We start from the raw sequence: 15889 nt of genomic DNA, 5'->3' as shown, positions 1-15889 counted from the left end.
ATCACTTCTTGGCAAATAGAAGAAGAAATGAAAGCAGCATCAGATTTTTATATTCATGGACTCAAAGATCACTGCAGATAGCTTCCAAAGCAATGAAATTAAGTCACTTACTCAGCAGGTAGATATCTCAGTGGATAGAGCACCAGACCTAGATATGGGATGTTCTGGGTTCAAACCCAACCTCAGATGCTTCTTAGCTATATAGTCCTGGGTAAGTCACCATTCCCTAGCCCTTACTGCTCCTTCTGCCTTGGAACCAATATACAGAATTGATTCTAAGACAGAAATAAGGGTTAAAAAAAGTTACTTGCTCCTTAGGAGGAGAGCTATGGCAAATCTATACAACATTATAAAAAACTGAGACATTGCCTTGCCAATAAAGATCTAAAAAATCAAAGCTATAGTTTTTGCCAGTAGCAATGCTTTGCCAGTAGAGTTGGACTACAAAGAAACCTGAGAACTGTAGTATCATGGCTTTTGAACTATGATGCTAGAGAAGACTTTTGAGGATCCCTTGGACAGCAAGGAGATCAAATTGGGCAATTCTTAAAGAAATTCATTCAAACTTCTGACTAGAAGGTCAAGTACTAAAGCTGAAACTTAAATACTTTGGCCACATAATAAGAAGACAGAATTCACTGAGAAAAAATAATGCTGGGAAAGACTGAAGGCAAAAAGAGAAGGTGATAGCAGAGGATGAGATGGATAAATGGTGTCATGGAAACAACAAACATGAACTTGGATAAACTTTGAGAGATAATGGAAAATAGAAGGGTCTGGCATGTTATGGTCCACAGAGTCACAAAGAATCAGGCATGACTGAACAACTAAACAACAACATCAATAAAATTTTGTTTTAAAATGCTTTGTAGCTTTGAAAGTGCTGCATCAATGCAAGCTGCCATCATCATTCTTTTTTTAACTCTTTTCTTCCATCTTAGAATCAAGGCTGTTTATTGGTTGCAAGGCAGAAGAGCAGTAAGGGCTAGGCAATCAGAATTAAGTGACTTGCCCAAGGTCACAGAGCTAGAAAGTGTCTGCAGTCATATTTGAACCCAGGACCTCCCCTCTCTAGGCCTGGCTCTCTATCCATCCTGAGCCAACTAGCTATCCCCATCATTATCATTCATTTATGATAAAACATCTACATTTTTGACACCTTCCCCTTACCATCCAAAGCTAATAAGAATTAGATCAGCCCTTTTCTGTAGACCAGAGCAGAAATTCTCTAACTTTTTGGACTTAGGATCTCTTTACAAAACCAAAATTACTGGGCCTTACCAAAGAGTTTTAATTTTTGTGGGTTATATCTATTGGTACTTATCACATTAGAAATTAAAATATCTTAGTATTGTTATGAAAATAATTTTGACTTCTAAGATTCCCTAAGACTATGAGATCACTAATAATAATTAAAATTAAGTCAATGGGAACTTTAATGTAACAACCTAATTAATTAATTTTTTATAAGTTAAAAGAAAATAGTCTATAATCTGGGTTAGGGACTCAGCCTGTGCCTGCCAACAGAATAAATCTCATTGAGCCAGGAATGAGTTTGGTCTCATTAGTTTTGTATTTTAGCCACTGAAAAATCTAGTCTTAATGCTCTGAGATGAATCATCAATGAATAATCATTTATTAAGGGCCTCTTATAAGCCAGGTGTTAGATATACAAGGTTAAAACTGGCCTCAAAGAGCTTATATTCTATCATGAGAGAACAATATGTACATATTTAGGTACATACACAATATACACAAGATAAATAGAAAGTTATTGGGGGGGGGGAAGGAGCTGGAAACTTGGAGAATCAAGAAAGGCTTCATGTATAAAGTTGCATTTGAACTGAGTGTGTAAATCCTAAAGATTCTAAGAGACAAAGGTAAAAAGGGACTGCCTTACTGGCATGGGAGATAGCCAGTAAATACAAAAGCATGGAGAAAGGAACTGAATAAGGGAGCATCAACATTAAAACACTTTCAGAGTGGAATAGACTTGGGGTAAGTGACCTCAGCAAGACAATCTATGATAAGGCCAAAGATCCCAGCTTTTGGGACCAAAACCCACTATTTGATAAAAACTGCTGGGAAAATTGGAAGACAGTGTGGGAGAGATTAGGTTTGGATCAACATCTCACACCCTACTCCAAGGTAAACTCAGAATGGGTGAATGACTTGAATATAAAGAAGGAAACTATAAGCAAAATAGGTGAACACAGAACAGTATGCATGTCAGATCTTTGAGAAAGTAAAGAAAAAATCATAAAATGTAAAATTAATAATTTTGATTACATCAAATTAAAAAGTCTTTGTACAAACAAAACCAATGCAACCAAAGTTGAAGGGAAGTAACAATTTGGGAAACAATCTTCATAATAAAAAACCTCTGACAAAGGTCCAATTACTCAAATTTATAACGAGCTAAACCAATTGTACAAAAAATCATGCCATTCTGCAATTGATAAATGGACAAGGGACATGAAGAGGCAATTTTCAGTTAAAGAAATCAAAACTATTAATAAGCACATGAAAAAATTGTTCTAAATCTCTTATAATCAGAGAAATGCAAATCAAAACAACTCTGAGATATCACCTCACACCTAGCAAACTGGCTAACATGACAGCAAAGGAAAGTAATGAATGCTGTAGGAGATGTGGCAAAGTCAGGACATTAATGCACTGCTGGTAGAGTTGTGAATTGATCCAACCATTCTGGAAGGCAATTTGGAACTATGCCCAAAGGGTGCTAAAAGACTATCTGCCCTTTGATCTAGCCATAACACTGCTGGGTTTATACCCCAAAATAAGGAAAAAGGCATGTACAAGAATATTTATAGCTATGCTCTTTGTGGTGGCAAAAAATTGGAAAATGAGGGGATGCCCTTCAATTGGGGAATGGCTGAACAAATTGCGGTATATGTTGATGATGGAATTGTGCTAAAAGGAATAATAATGTGGAGGAATTCCATGGGAACTGGAATGACCTCCAGGAATTGATGCAGAGTGAAAGGAGCAGAACCAGGAGAATATTGTACACAGAGACTGATACACTATGGTACAATCAAATGTAGTGGACTTTTCCATTAGTGGCAATGCAGTGATCCTGAACAACTTGGAGGGATCTACAAGAAAAAACACTATCCACATTCAGAGGAAAAACTGTGGGAGAAGAAACACAGAAGAAAAACAACTGCTTGAATACATGGGTCGAGGGGATATGGCTGGGGATGTAGACTCTAAATGAACATCCTAATGCAAACACCAACAACATGGAAATAGGTTCTGATCAAGGACACATGTAATACCAAGTGGAATTGCACGTCTGCTTCAGGAAGAAAGAATATGATTCTTGTAACCAAGGAATAATGTTCTAAATTGACTAAATAAATTAATTCAAAAACTGTAAAAAATAAAATAAATATACTTCCAAACCTAAGAAAAAAAATTTAATTTAATTAAAAAAAAAAACCTTTCAGGGCCAGCTAGGTTGCTCAGTGGATAGAGCACCAGGACTGGAGAAGAGAATTCCTGGGTTCAAATCTGGCCTCAGATACTTCCTAGCTGTGTAACCCTGAGCACATCATTTAAACCCCACTGCCTAGCTCTTACCACTTTTCTGCCTTGGAACTGATACTTAGTACTGTATCCATTCTAAGACAGAAGGTAAGGATTAAAAAAAATACTCTCAAACTCCAGAAAGCAGACATTAGAGTGAAATCTTAGAAGGCACAATGTTAAACATAGAAAGGATCTTAGGTCATGGAATGTTCTAGAAGAACACTGAACATGAAATGTCAGAACTAGAAGAGACCTTAGAACTAGAGTATTAGAACCAAAGGAGACGTTCAAACATCAAATGTTTGAACATTGAACATAGGCTGTCAGAAATAGAAGAAATCTTAGAACAGAATATTAGAACCAAAGGAGAATTTAGAACACCGAATATGAAATTTCAAAGCTAGAAGGGACTTTAGAACAGGATATTAGAACTGAAAGGAACCTTCAAACATTGAATATTAGAGCATGGAATGTTAGAGCTACAAGAGGCTTTAGAACAGAATATTAGAATCAAAGGAGACCTTAGAACATTGAACATGGAATGTCAGAGATAGAAGAGATCTTAGAACAGGATATTAGAACCAAATGAGACCTTAGAACATTGAGTGTTAGAACATGGAACATGGAATGTCAAAGCTAGAAGAGACCTTGAAACAGAATACTGGAACCAAAAGATAACTTAGAACATTGAATGTTAGAACATTGAACATAGAACATCAGAACTAGAAGGGACCTTATCTAGAACACTTTAGACCTGGCAGGGACCTTAGAACTTGGAATGTCAGAACTAGAAGGAATCTTAGGACACAGAATGTCAGAGATGAAAGGGACTTTCGTTCCTTTGTCATTTCCCCCCAAACCCTTTTTTACTTCCCTAGAAAAAAGAAAAAGCAAAAACAAAAATCACCACACTGGAAGGCAACAACATTAAAGGGAAGAATGTTTGCATAAGTCCTATCTTAATTTGTTGAGTCAGAGTTCAATTTCAGCCACCAAGAAAGCTGTCTTAGCTGAACCTGACCCCATGTCCTTCAGCTATGACTTCCTCTATGCCAGCCATGCTCAAATAGCTCCTTGCCTTCCCTCTTGTCATCACCACCCCTCCCCCACCTAGGAAAAGAGTTCACATTCAGGAGCCCCACTCCCCCATGGCTGACCCCCAGCCTCAGAGAGGTGAGCAGGCAGTCCAGCCCTAGCTCCTGCCCCTGCACCACTGGAGCGAGACTATGGGCCCCTTTCCCACGGGGTTGCTGACATGTTGAGAGGGCTGGCACCTCTAAGAGGAAACTCTTTACAAGGGTGGGAAGACTCCTGGGTAAATTCAAATTGCTGTGCCCCCACCTCCAACCAGCCTATTAAGGAGGGAGCCTGAAGATGGAGAGCTCCCCTCTGACTAGAGGAAAGAAAGAAATTTCCTAGAAAGAAATATCCTTTGTTAAGGTTGCTAATAGATCAGGAAAAGGTGAAGGAAGGTGAACGTTGTTTATACAAGGTCCCTGTGGAAAAAATACTTGATACCTGGTGTGTCGGGGTATTCCACCCTCTCTCATCAGCATAAAGTTGATTATTTTCAAGCTCACGGCTTTTAGAGCTGGGTACAACCTTAGGGGTTGGCTAGGCCAATGGTTTTCTCTGGTTTTAGACTTTTGGGTCTTACCTTTGCCACTTACTGCCTGTTTGCCCTTAAACAAATCATTTAACTTCATCTGTAAAATGAGGAGGACTAGACTAGAAGACCTCTCAGATCCCTTCCAGCTTTAGATCAGTAATTCTATGATCCTTTCCAGTTCTAAATTGTTTATCCCATGACCCTATGAATCTTTATCATTTGACAGATGAGGAAACTGAGGTCCAGGGAGGAGAGATAATCTGCCCAAAGTTCTATAGATTGCTGGTCACTCACAGCCAACTCTTAGAGTTTTCTTAGCCAAAATATTGGAGTAGTTTCCCTTTTCCTTCTCTGGCTCATTTTACAGATAAGGAAACTGAGGCAAACAGGTATTAGAAATGGCACTTGAAATGAGGTCTTTTAATTTTTAATCTAATGATCTTTAGAATTTGAGCATAAAATTTGGCACTGGATAAAAAAGTAAGTTAATCCCCTTTTTAAACTTAACCCTTTTTAAAGGAACAACCTGAATTAATATCCTTTCCAACATTTAAAAAATACTTAATTTTTTCCATTTGTATATTAAAAACAATTTTAACATTCATTTTTTAAATTGAGTTCCAAATTCTCTCCCTTTATTCTCCCTCATTGAGAAGGCAAACAATTTGATATAGGTTATATGTATGCAGTCATGCAAAACATTTCCTCATTAGTCATGTTATGAAAGAAAACACAGACAAGAAAAAACCTGAAAAAAAGAAAGAAAGTAAAAAACAATATGGTTCAATCTGCATTCAGTTCTTTCTATCCATCAGTTCTTTCTCTGGAGGTGGATAGAATTTTTCATCATAAGTCCTTTGGGGTTATCTTGGATACCTATATCATCGTGAATAGCTAAATCATTCCCAGTTGATCATTGTACAATGTTGCTATTACTGTATACGATGTTCTCCTGGTTCTGCTCACTTTACTTTGCACCAGTTTGTGTAGGTCTTTCTAGTTTTTCCTGAAATTACCCTGCTCATCATTTCTAACAGCATGATAGTGCTCCACCACAGTCATATACCACAATTTGTTCAATCATTCCCCAGTTGATAGATATCCCTTTAATTTCCATTTCTTTGACACCAACACAAAAAGAGCTGCTATGAATATTTGTGTCCCTTCTCTTTTATCTCTTTGGAATATAGATGTACTGCTGTCCTTCCCAGAATTCTGAGAGGATTGGGGAGAAAAGACTTCCTGGAATTGGTGGCTTCCTCTATGATGTCCTGAGGGATGAGGTCCATAATAAAATCTAGGAAGCCTAAGATTATCTATATAATTATCTGGTGGATCCAATCCCTTTATTTTACAATTGAGAAAACTGAGGCCCAGAGGGGGGGAAACAACTTATCCAAGGTCATATACATAGTAAGTAGATGACCAAGGATATAACCTCAGATCTTCTGACTTTAAACTTAGTACTTCTCCCATCATGCAATAATGACTAACAGACCCTGCTCTCTCTCTCATTTTCTTTCATGATCCTCCCCTAAAAAATATGTGGTATCTTATGAATTAATGAACAAATGTCCAAATATCTTCTGGAGTTGCCTCACCTCTCACCAACTCCACAGAACAAACAGGCTCTCTCCTAGAAAGACCTAGAAGAGTCTCGTCTTCCCATCAAGGGCTACATATCCACTAAATAATTTTTGACCCTAGTCAGTCAAGTGTGAACTTCCCATAAGAAGACATTTTATATATACACCCCAAAAAGTGTTTTATGCTATAAAGAAAAGAGCTGGGAGCCAGAGCCTTAAGTTCATCTGCAACTAATTAGTCGTGAGACTAATTAGTTGCAGCTTACTTTCCACCAATGGGCCTCAATTTTCCCATCTGTAAAATGAGATGTCATTTTACATGAGGTGTAGTGAGAAAAGCTTTGAATTTAAGAGTCAGCAAGTTTGACCACTAAATTCACTGTGTACATTTGAGCAAGTTATGACTCCTCAGTTCCCTCATCTATAAAATGGAAGTAAATAACACTTGGAGTATTTTCTCATCTGTAAAATGAAGGTAAATAACTCTTGGAGTATTTTTCTCATCTGTAAAATAGAGGTAAATAACAGAGTATTTTCTCATCTGTAAAATGGGAGCAAATAGCCCTTGTTCTATTTACTTCATAAGCTGTTATGAAGAAAGCACCTTGTTAACCCTGCAGAGCTATTTTAAATGTGAGATAGATAGAAGTAGTAATAGTAATAGTAGTTATTGCTGTAACAGTAGCTATAAAAATAGAGAGATTAGAAGTAGATAGTACAAAAAATATAGCTACTCTTTTTGTGGTGGCAAAGAATTGGAAATTGAGGGAATGTCCATCAGCTGAGGAATGACTGACCAAATCGAGGTTTATGGTGGTGATGGAATACTATTGGACTGCAAGAAATGAAGAACAGGATGATTTCAAAAAGAACTGGAAAGACCTACATGAACTGATGCAGAGTGAAGTGAGCAGAACCAAGAGAACACAGTAACAGCAATATTGTGAAATGATCAAATGTGATAGACTTAGCTATTCTCAGCAATTCAATGATTCAGAACAATTCTGAGAGACTTGTGGCAATGAATGCTGTTCACCTCCAAAGAAAGAACTGTTGGAGTCTGAATGCAAATCAAAGCATACAATTTTTCACTTTAATTTCTTTGGGTTTCAAATTTAGGATTTTGATTTTACATGAGTATTCTCTTTAAAGTCCAATATAGAGATTTGTTTTGGGTGATAATAGATGTATAAGTCAAATCAAATTGTTTACCATCTCTGGGACTGGGGAGGGAAGGGAGGTAGGGAAGGAGACAATTCAATCTTATAATTTCAGAAAACATGTTGAGGAAAGGAGGGAGAGAGACAATTTGGATATTATAACTTCAGAAAACTTAAGTGGATAATTGTTTTTACATGTAATTGGGAAAATAAAAATTCCCTTTAAAAAAGTAGATAGTATAATTGAAAGGTCCCTAGAGTCAGACGACCTAGGTTCAAATCCTGCCTTTGATACTTTGAGACCTTGGACAAGTCACAACTTCCCTGGGCTTCAGTTTCTTCATCTGAAAAAAAGAGGGGATTGGACTAGATGGACTCCCAAAAGTCCATTTTCTTGCTATATCTATGGCTTATTTATGTCTACAGTCTATATCAGCTTTGACATTGCATTCCATAGGGTTTTGGGATGAGGGGGGTATAAATCTTTCCATATCTACCCTTTCCAAAAGAGCTTCAGAGATTTGACTGATCATCTGACCAAATCCTCTTCCATTCTCTCCTTCAGTCCCCCCACCCCAAGCTGAGCCAGTCTGCCCCCCCCTCCCGCCACTCTTCCCCATCCCACCCCTTGCTCTCCCCACACTGTGCTGGCAAGACAGAAGGTTCATTCTTTCTTCCTAGAGCCCACAGATTCCAGAAAGGGCTCTTCTCCTCAGACCCATGGGCAGTTGTCCAGAGGAGCTGGCGGACACATTCAGGACATCCTAGAGGGAGGGGAAGAGAGTGGAGGGGAGGGGACAGGGCGGACACCACAGGTTGCCTCACTGTGTGGCCGGCCACCCTGTTTGGTCAAGTCTGGTGGTTTTTTCGTCTGGCTCCCTGTGGCCCAGACTCCCCCCCAACACTAGTCATTTCAGGATAAATGCTTTCTCATCTGGGTGCTGTCTCTGGAACTTGAACTCAAAGCATTGCTCCCCAGTGTTCTGCCACCAGGCCACTATTTCAGAGGAAAATGAGATCATCATGGTCAAGCAAAGTATGGATTTGAGACCCCCAGATCCGGAAAATTCATTCATGCCAAGAAACCGACTCCTTTCCCATAAGGTCATAAATTTAAAGGGGGAAGTCCTCTCATCCAACTCTCATTTTGCAGACAGGAAAATTGAGGCCCAGAAAAAGAGCCAGGTGGCCTGGATTTTAGACCTTGTTCTACCACTGACAATCTATGTAACTTTAATGGGTAAAGGCTATCTCTGAGATCTCCAGCTAGAAGATGGGTATAATAAAGTCTCTCCAACTTCCTCACTGGAGAAGGGTTAGAGGATATAGGATACTAACCAGACTTTGTGCAGGGAGTCAGGAGCCCTAAGTTCAAATGCAACAAATCACAAGACTTACTTTCCTCCAATGGGCCTCAGTTTTCCTATCTGAAAAATGAGATGCCTAGAGTACTAAAGTGTACTGAGAAAAGCTTTGGATTTGAGTCAAAGGGCTTGGCCACTGATTCACTGTGCAAAATTGAACAAGTTATGATCCTCAGTTTCCTCATCTATAGAATGGGAGTAAATAACACTTGAAGTGTTTTCTCATCTGTAAAATTGGAGTATATAGCACTTGGACAATTTGCCTATTTATCTCATAAGCTATTATGAAGAAAACATCTGGGACAATGAGGTGGTTCAATGTATTGAGAGCCCAGAGATGTGAGATCCTGGGTTCAGATCTTGCCACAGATACTTCCTAGCTGTGTGACCCTGGGCAAGTCACTTAACCCCCATTGCCTAGCCCTTACCACTCTTCTGCCTTGGAACCAGTACAAAACATTCATTCTAAGATGGAAGATAAGGGGAAGAAGAGGAGGAAGAGGAAAAAGAAGGAGGAGAAAGAGGAGAAAGCACCTTGAAAGGTTATATAAATGTGAGGTAGCAGCTTTGAAAATTCATGATTCATAAGCTTAGAGCTGGAAGGGTCCTCAGAGACTGTCAAATCCAACCTCTTCATTTTACTGGCTCCCAAAGACATGGAAAGGACTTGTCCAACATCATACAGTTAGTAGAGGGCAAAAACTACGTTTGAACCTAGATTCTCTGACTCCAGAGTTTATATTCTTCCTACTATATACTATACTATACTACTATATATACTATGTTTGAAGGCTAATTTATTAAGTGTGACCTTGGACCAGTCACCAATCTGGGCCTTAATTGATTCATTCATAAAATGAGGGGATTGGGTTGGTTTACTTCTGAGGACCCTTCTGGTTCTAAATCAATGCTCCTGTGAACTGCATGAGCTAGACTGGGGTGATATGTATAAGCATGTATATGTATATGTATAAGCAGGTGTAAACTGATGCCTAATCACTAGAGCTATCCAAAAGGGCTACAAGAGGCTAGTGCAGACGATAAGGAGCTCCCCTCTGTACAAAGGGATGTACAATTGTACATTGTATATGAAATGAGTATTCAATTGTATATATGTATGTGTATATATATATATATATACATATACATATAGTATACAGTATCCCCAAAGTCATCTAGCTTCAATTTGAACAATGTATTATATATGCTGTCTATGATACTATGGGACCTTTGAGGTCCCTTTCAACACCACGATGCTCTGATTCTTTGTATGTTTCAACAAATAACCCTAAATAGCCAGTTTACCATGTTCTGTGTGCCCTGCACTGGGGAGAAGACACACATGGTACCATCTTGGAAAAATACATAGTATCCCTCCATAGACAGACAGACAGACACACACACACACAAAATGATGAGTGATGACAGAGAAAAGGCAGATGAGCTATTTAAAACCTATATCACTAAAAAAGAAAACTATATCACTAAAATGTTGAGTGACTTGACCAGAGCATACAACTGGCCAGAGGTTAGATTTGAATGTAGAACTCTTTGCCTCCAAAGCCAACTTCTATTATATTACACAGCCATTGCAACACATAGGGAGAAGTAAATACATGATAACTTGAGAGAAAGAGAACCATTGATTTGGGGTTTGAGTGGGGGTGGTAATGTAGCATGTGGAGAGAGAAGGAATCTAAGAGGGTTTCACAGAGGAGGCAGGGTTTGAACTAAGTGGTATTTAAAATCACAGAACCAAAGGATATAAAGGATACAAAGTTTGAAGTGACCCTAAATCAGTGATGGCAAACCTTTTAGAGATGGAGTGTCAGGCCCTGCCCCCACCCCACCCCCAGACTGAGTGCCAGGTGCACCCCACACAGGGGAGGGAGAAAGTGCTCCCATTGGGCAGTGGGTCAGAGGATGTGAAAAAAAAAATGTCATCAGGTGTGGTGGAGAGGGGAGCAGAGTTCCTCTGCCTTTCTAGTAACTAACTGGGGGGGGGGGGGGAGCCACTTGCCCACAGAGAGCACTCTGTGTGCCATAGGTTTGCCATCACTGCCCTAGAGTTTATCTAGTCTAACTCCCTTTCATTATACAAATGAGGAGAAAGTCTCCAGTTGTAGAACATGTTAGAAGCAGATCTGGTTAGTAGAAACCAGATCTATTGACCCCTGAAACAGTTTCTGGACCTGACCAGAGGTTGGTCATCACTCTGCCTTTCCATTCTGAAATGGACAGGGTTGGGGGTGGGGGGAAGTATTATTCTAGGCAAGACTTAGAGAATAAACAAAAACAGAAAATTGAAAAAGCATGACATATTAAGGACAAGTATTGAAGTTTAGGATTTTAGGATCTAGAGATAGGACTTTATAGGTTATTTAGTGCATCTAATTACATACAGGGAAACTGAGGTCCAAAGATGAGAGATCTTCTGTCCAAAGTCTCACAGTTGGAGCTTGACTGTAAGGTTGAAAAGGTTCTGAGTTGGAAAAAAATTCAGAGAGCATAACATTCAAACTCAGACCTGTACTGGAATCTTTTTCTCCAACTTCACCAAGTGGTCATTCAGCTTTCCATTTTGAATAACTAATTGTTAAGTTTTTCCTTAACCATGAGCTGAAATCTGCCAGTCTGCAACTTCCATCTATTATCCCTAGTTCTGCCCTCAAGGGCCTAGAAGAACAGTTCTAATCCCTTCTCCACACAAAAGCCTTTCAAATACTGGAATCCTTTAATACTTCCAAACATCTGTAATTTCATTGGTAGGGACTCCTCCCCCTCTCTCCTCTCTCTCCTTTCTCCTCTGTCCTCTCTCCTTTCTCCTCTCTCTCCTTTCTCCTCTCTCTCTCTCTCTCTCTCTCTCTCTCTCTCTCTCTCTCTCTCTCTCTCTCTCTCTCTCTCTGTCTCTCTCTCTCTCTGTCTCTCTCTCTGTCTCTGTCTCTCTCTGTCTGTCTCTCCTTCCCTCTCCCTCTCTCTTTTTTCCTCATTCTCTCTTTCTCCCCCCTCTCTTCTCTTCTCTCTCCTTCCTTTTCTCTTCTCTCTCTTTCACTCCTTTTTTTTCTTCTCTATCTCCCCTCCCTCTCTTCTCTCTCTCCTCCCTCTTTTCTTTCTCTCTCTCAAACTCTGTCTCTCTGTCTCTGCCTCTCTTGGCAGATCCAACTTCTCAGCACCTCAATAGATAGTTTTATTAGTTACTGTTGTAAAAAAATATTCATCATCTCCTGGATAACCTCCTTGGGGATGGAGCCTAACTGAACTGGGTTGGGCTAATCCTTGAGGGCAAATGTAAAATCTATTCTAGGCCCATATTCTAAACCTCCTTGAGGTCATTTCCATCAGTCCTTCCAGAGTTTTTCTTCCACTAGCATACCCTCCCCATAACCCTCAGTCTTCTTCATGGCTTGACAAGTCTTTCTATAAACCAATGCACAAAAGGAATGTGCCTTATCAGACAGCTTGGAAGCCGATGGGGTCCCAGAGCCATGTGAGGATTAGAGATGAGAGCTGTTCCCGAATTGAGGAGGGGAAGGTGATGGGTCTTCTCTACCCCACCCTGGTCAAAGCACACCTGGAGTCCTTTTCAGTTTGGATCAAATCACATTTTAAGAAAGACACTGAGAAATTAGAGAGAAAGCGGGGAGGGTGGACAGAATGGTAAAGGGCCTCCTCCTTTAGTGTTGGCTATATTCAGACCAGATAAAGGAAATGGGAATGGTTAGCCAGGGGGCAGTGGGAGTAGAGGAGTAGTGGGAAGGAAAAAGAAGGGAAGAAGGGGAGAAACACTAAGCATTCCTTTGAAGGGCTGCAGGGACCAGGGATTATATTTGTGCTTCTACGCCTTGGAGAGCAGAACTTCAGTTCTACAGAATTATAGAAGCTGCAAAAAGGCAAAGTTAGGCCTGGGGGAAGGAAAAACTTCCAAACAATTAGAGATATCCAAAAGTGGGCATAGCTAGCATGTCCCTTGAAGAGTTGCAAAGAGCTTCCAGGTGTTTCCTAGAAGTATCAGCTTCCTAGCCTGTGGGAGGTCTTCAAGCAAATGCCAGCTGACCATTACTTTGGGGTGTGGGTTGGCCTTCTTGCTCAGAAATGTGGTGATTCTGCCATTCACATTTGCCCTTCTCTTTTTCAAACTGTTACCAAGGAAAGAGAAAGAAGGAAAAGTGAACCAAGACGCACAAGTCAGCTCACTCTGGTTCTGGTAAGGCAAATCCACAGCAGTGGTGACACCCTGGGGGTCCCAGGCCTGTGCATCCTGAAACCAGGTTCTCAGGTGAGGATGGATAGAAATCACCGGGTGGGCCTAGAGTCCCTCCCCCTGCCAGGTGGGCTAGAAGTCCCCTAAGTGCCTCATTTCCTACCAGCACCCAGTGCCCTGTCTCTCCCTCCCTCCCTCCAACCTTGCCCTCAGTGGCCTTGACAGGAAACACACTCCATGTGATGACAGGCCCATGACTGGCCCCTGAGCCATCACAGCCCTTGCAGCTGTAGCTGCAGGACTTCCAAGGGAAACCTTTGCCCTGAGGGACCAGGAGCTGCAACAATCACCCATCTCCAAACCCTGCCTCTGGGCTCTGCCTTCTTCCCCCTGCCTCCACTTCCAGAACTGTTTTCCCTGAAACGGAGCTGGTTTGCCCCACTGCCAGGTTGCCAAGCCTACAGCACGCGCCCCCCCGGGAGCAAGCACCCCTTTGGGTAGATGACCAACTCTGCAAAGTGTGTGCTTGGCTAAATACTCCCGCCTCCCCCCTGGCGTCTCAGCAGCTGCAGTCCTAATCCGGGGCTTGTTTCAAACTGAATTATGAGACTGTCGGGCAGTAGCTGAGAAGCAGAGGCGGAAAAGGGTTTACTAGAGGCATTAAATCATGGGCTTATTGTTAAGTGAGCTGTGTACAGGAGGTCTCCCTTGCTCACCGCTTTTTCCTCCCACCAGACCCAAATGGCCGCGCTCTCCCTCCGTCAGCCTTTCAGCTCTCTTCCAGAGCCTTTGATCCCTGTTCCCTGAGTTGATCCTTCCTAAACACAGCCCTTGAGAGATCAGGAGGTTGCTGGGTTGGAGAGCCAGTGATGGAGCCCTTTATATTAGTCCCATTTTACAGATTTTACTCCCACAGGTTCTTTGCTGGATGAACTCGTTCCCCAGACCCTACTCTGTGCTGGAAACAGGGAAGGAGGGAGGTGCAGGAACAAAGATGATTTTGTAAACCGTGCCCTCCGGAGTTTATAAGCTTCCTGTGCTGGAGACCCAAAGAATGCCCTCCTTAAGGGGTAAGGAGAGGACCATTTGTGTAAATGGTCAACTGATGATGGCACCAAGGCATGGGCACAGATGAGGAGAGAACAAAGCAGAGGGAGAAAACCTTCATGGCCTGGGAGATACCACTCACTCCTTGGCTCTTAGGTCTCCACCTCTATAAATTAGAGGGGTCTTCTAGTTTAGGTCTCTATATCTATAAGCTACATCTATAAACTAGAGGGGTCCAGCTAGATGGCTTCTAGGGTGCCTTCTGGCTTCAATCTTTTATCTCAGATCCTTCTAGAAAGAGCCCAGAAAGAAGGGGGCAGAAAAAAAAAGCCCAGATCTTTGAGGCCAGATTTTTAGGATTAGGGTGGAGACCAAGGGAAGGCAGCCTAGAAAGTATGTCCCCCTCCTCCCTCCCTCCCTCCTTCAGAGGGAGAGACAGGTTCCCGACCCAGTGTGAAATTCTAACCAGGGGAAACAATCACTCTTCCCCCTGCCCCCCCTTCCCCCTGCCCCATTCACTCCCAGGCCTTGGCCCTCCTCCTCCCCCCTCCCAACATCCGCATCCACATTCCGGGCTCCCCATCTCTCCCTTCTTCTGTTTGCTCTCACATTCCACCCTCAGCCAGCATTCCAGGCCCTTTCTCCTCCTGTCCCCGCTGTCTCCACTCAGGCACCAACCCTTTCCCCAGCCCTCCCCCCCCAGGTGCCATTGGTATGCCAGCAGTTCCCGTGGGAGGACAGGGGACCCGTGGGATCCCCGCGCTTGGACTTTCCCCAGGGGGGCACAGGGGCTGCAGGCTGGGGCAGAAGTCCAAACCCACCTGACTAGGGACGAGGGGAGAGACCCAGTCCTGGCCCGGAAACAGGCACAGTTCTCCTCTGTTGATCTTGGAAAAGGCCATCTCCCCAAGCTGCCCTGCCTCCTTCCGAGGGTTTGAGAGTGGAGAAGGACTGTTGACTTTGGGGACATCTCAATATTCCTGGTATTCTCCTGCCACTAAGTTCAGGGCCCTGAGAATGGGCATATACCATGTACCATGTGAGGAAGGGTTTGGGGGAGGCCAGAGAGAGAGAGAGAGTCAGGGAAGGAGCCCCATGTGCACTTCCCTGTGCTACTCTCCTATTGAGTAAAGAAGGTGCTCAAGCTTCCTGTGCTGGAGACCCAAAGAATGCCCTCTTTAAGGGGTAAGGAGGGTAACATTTGTGGAACTGGTCATCTGATGATAGCACCATGAATCCATGAATAGACTCAGGGATTTGGAATCAGGACACAGGTTCAAATCCTACCCTCAACAATTACTACCTAGGAGACGTCATAGGAATCTTTTCTTTTTTATAACCCTCACCTTCCACCTTAGAATCAATAT

The sequence above is a fragment of the Monodelphis domestica genome, chromosome 2 (genome assembly GCF_027887165.1).
Source record: "Monodelphis domestica isolate mMonDom1 chromosome 2, mMonDom1.pri, whole genome shotgun sequence".
NCBI classification, from domain to species: domain Eukaryota; kingdom Metazoa; phylum Chordata; class Mammalia; order Didelphimorphia; family Didelphidae; genus Monodelphis; species Monodelphis domestica.
Note: the sequence above shows the minus strand (reverse complement) of the source record.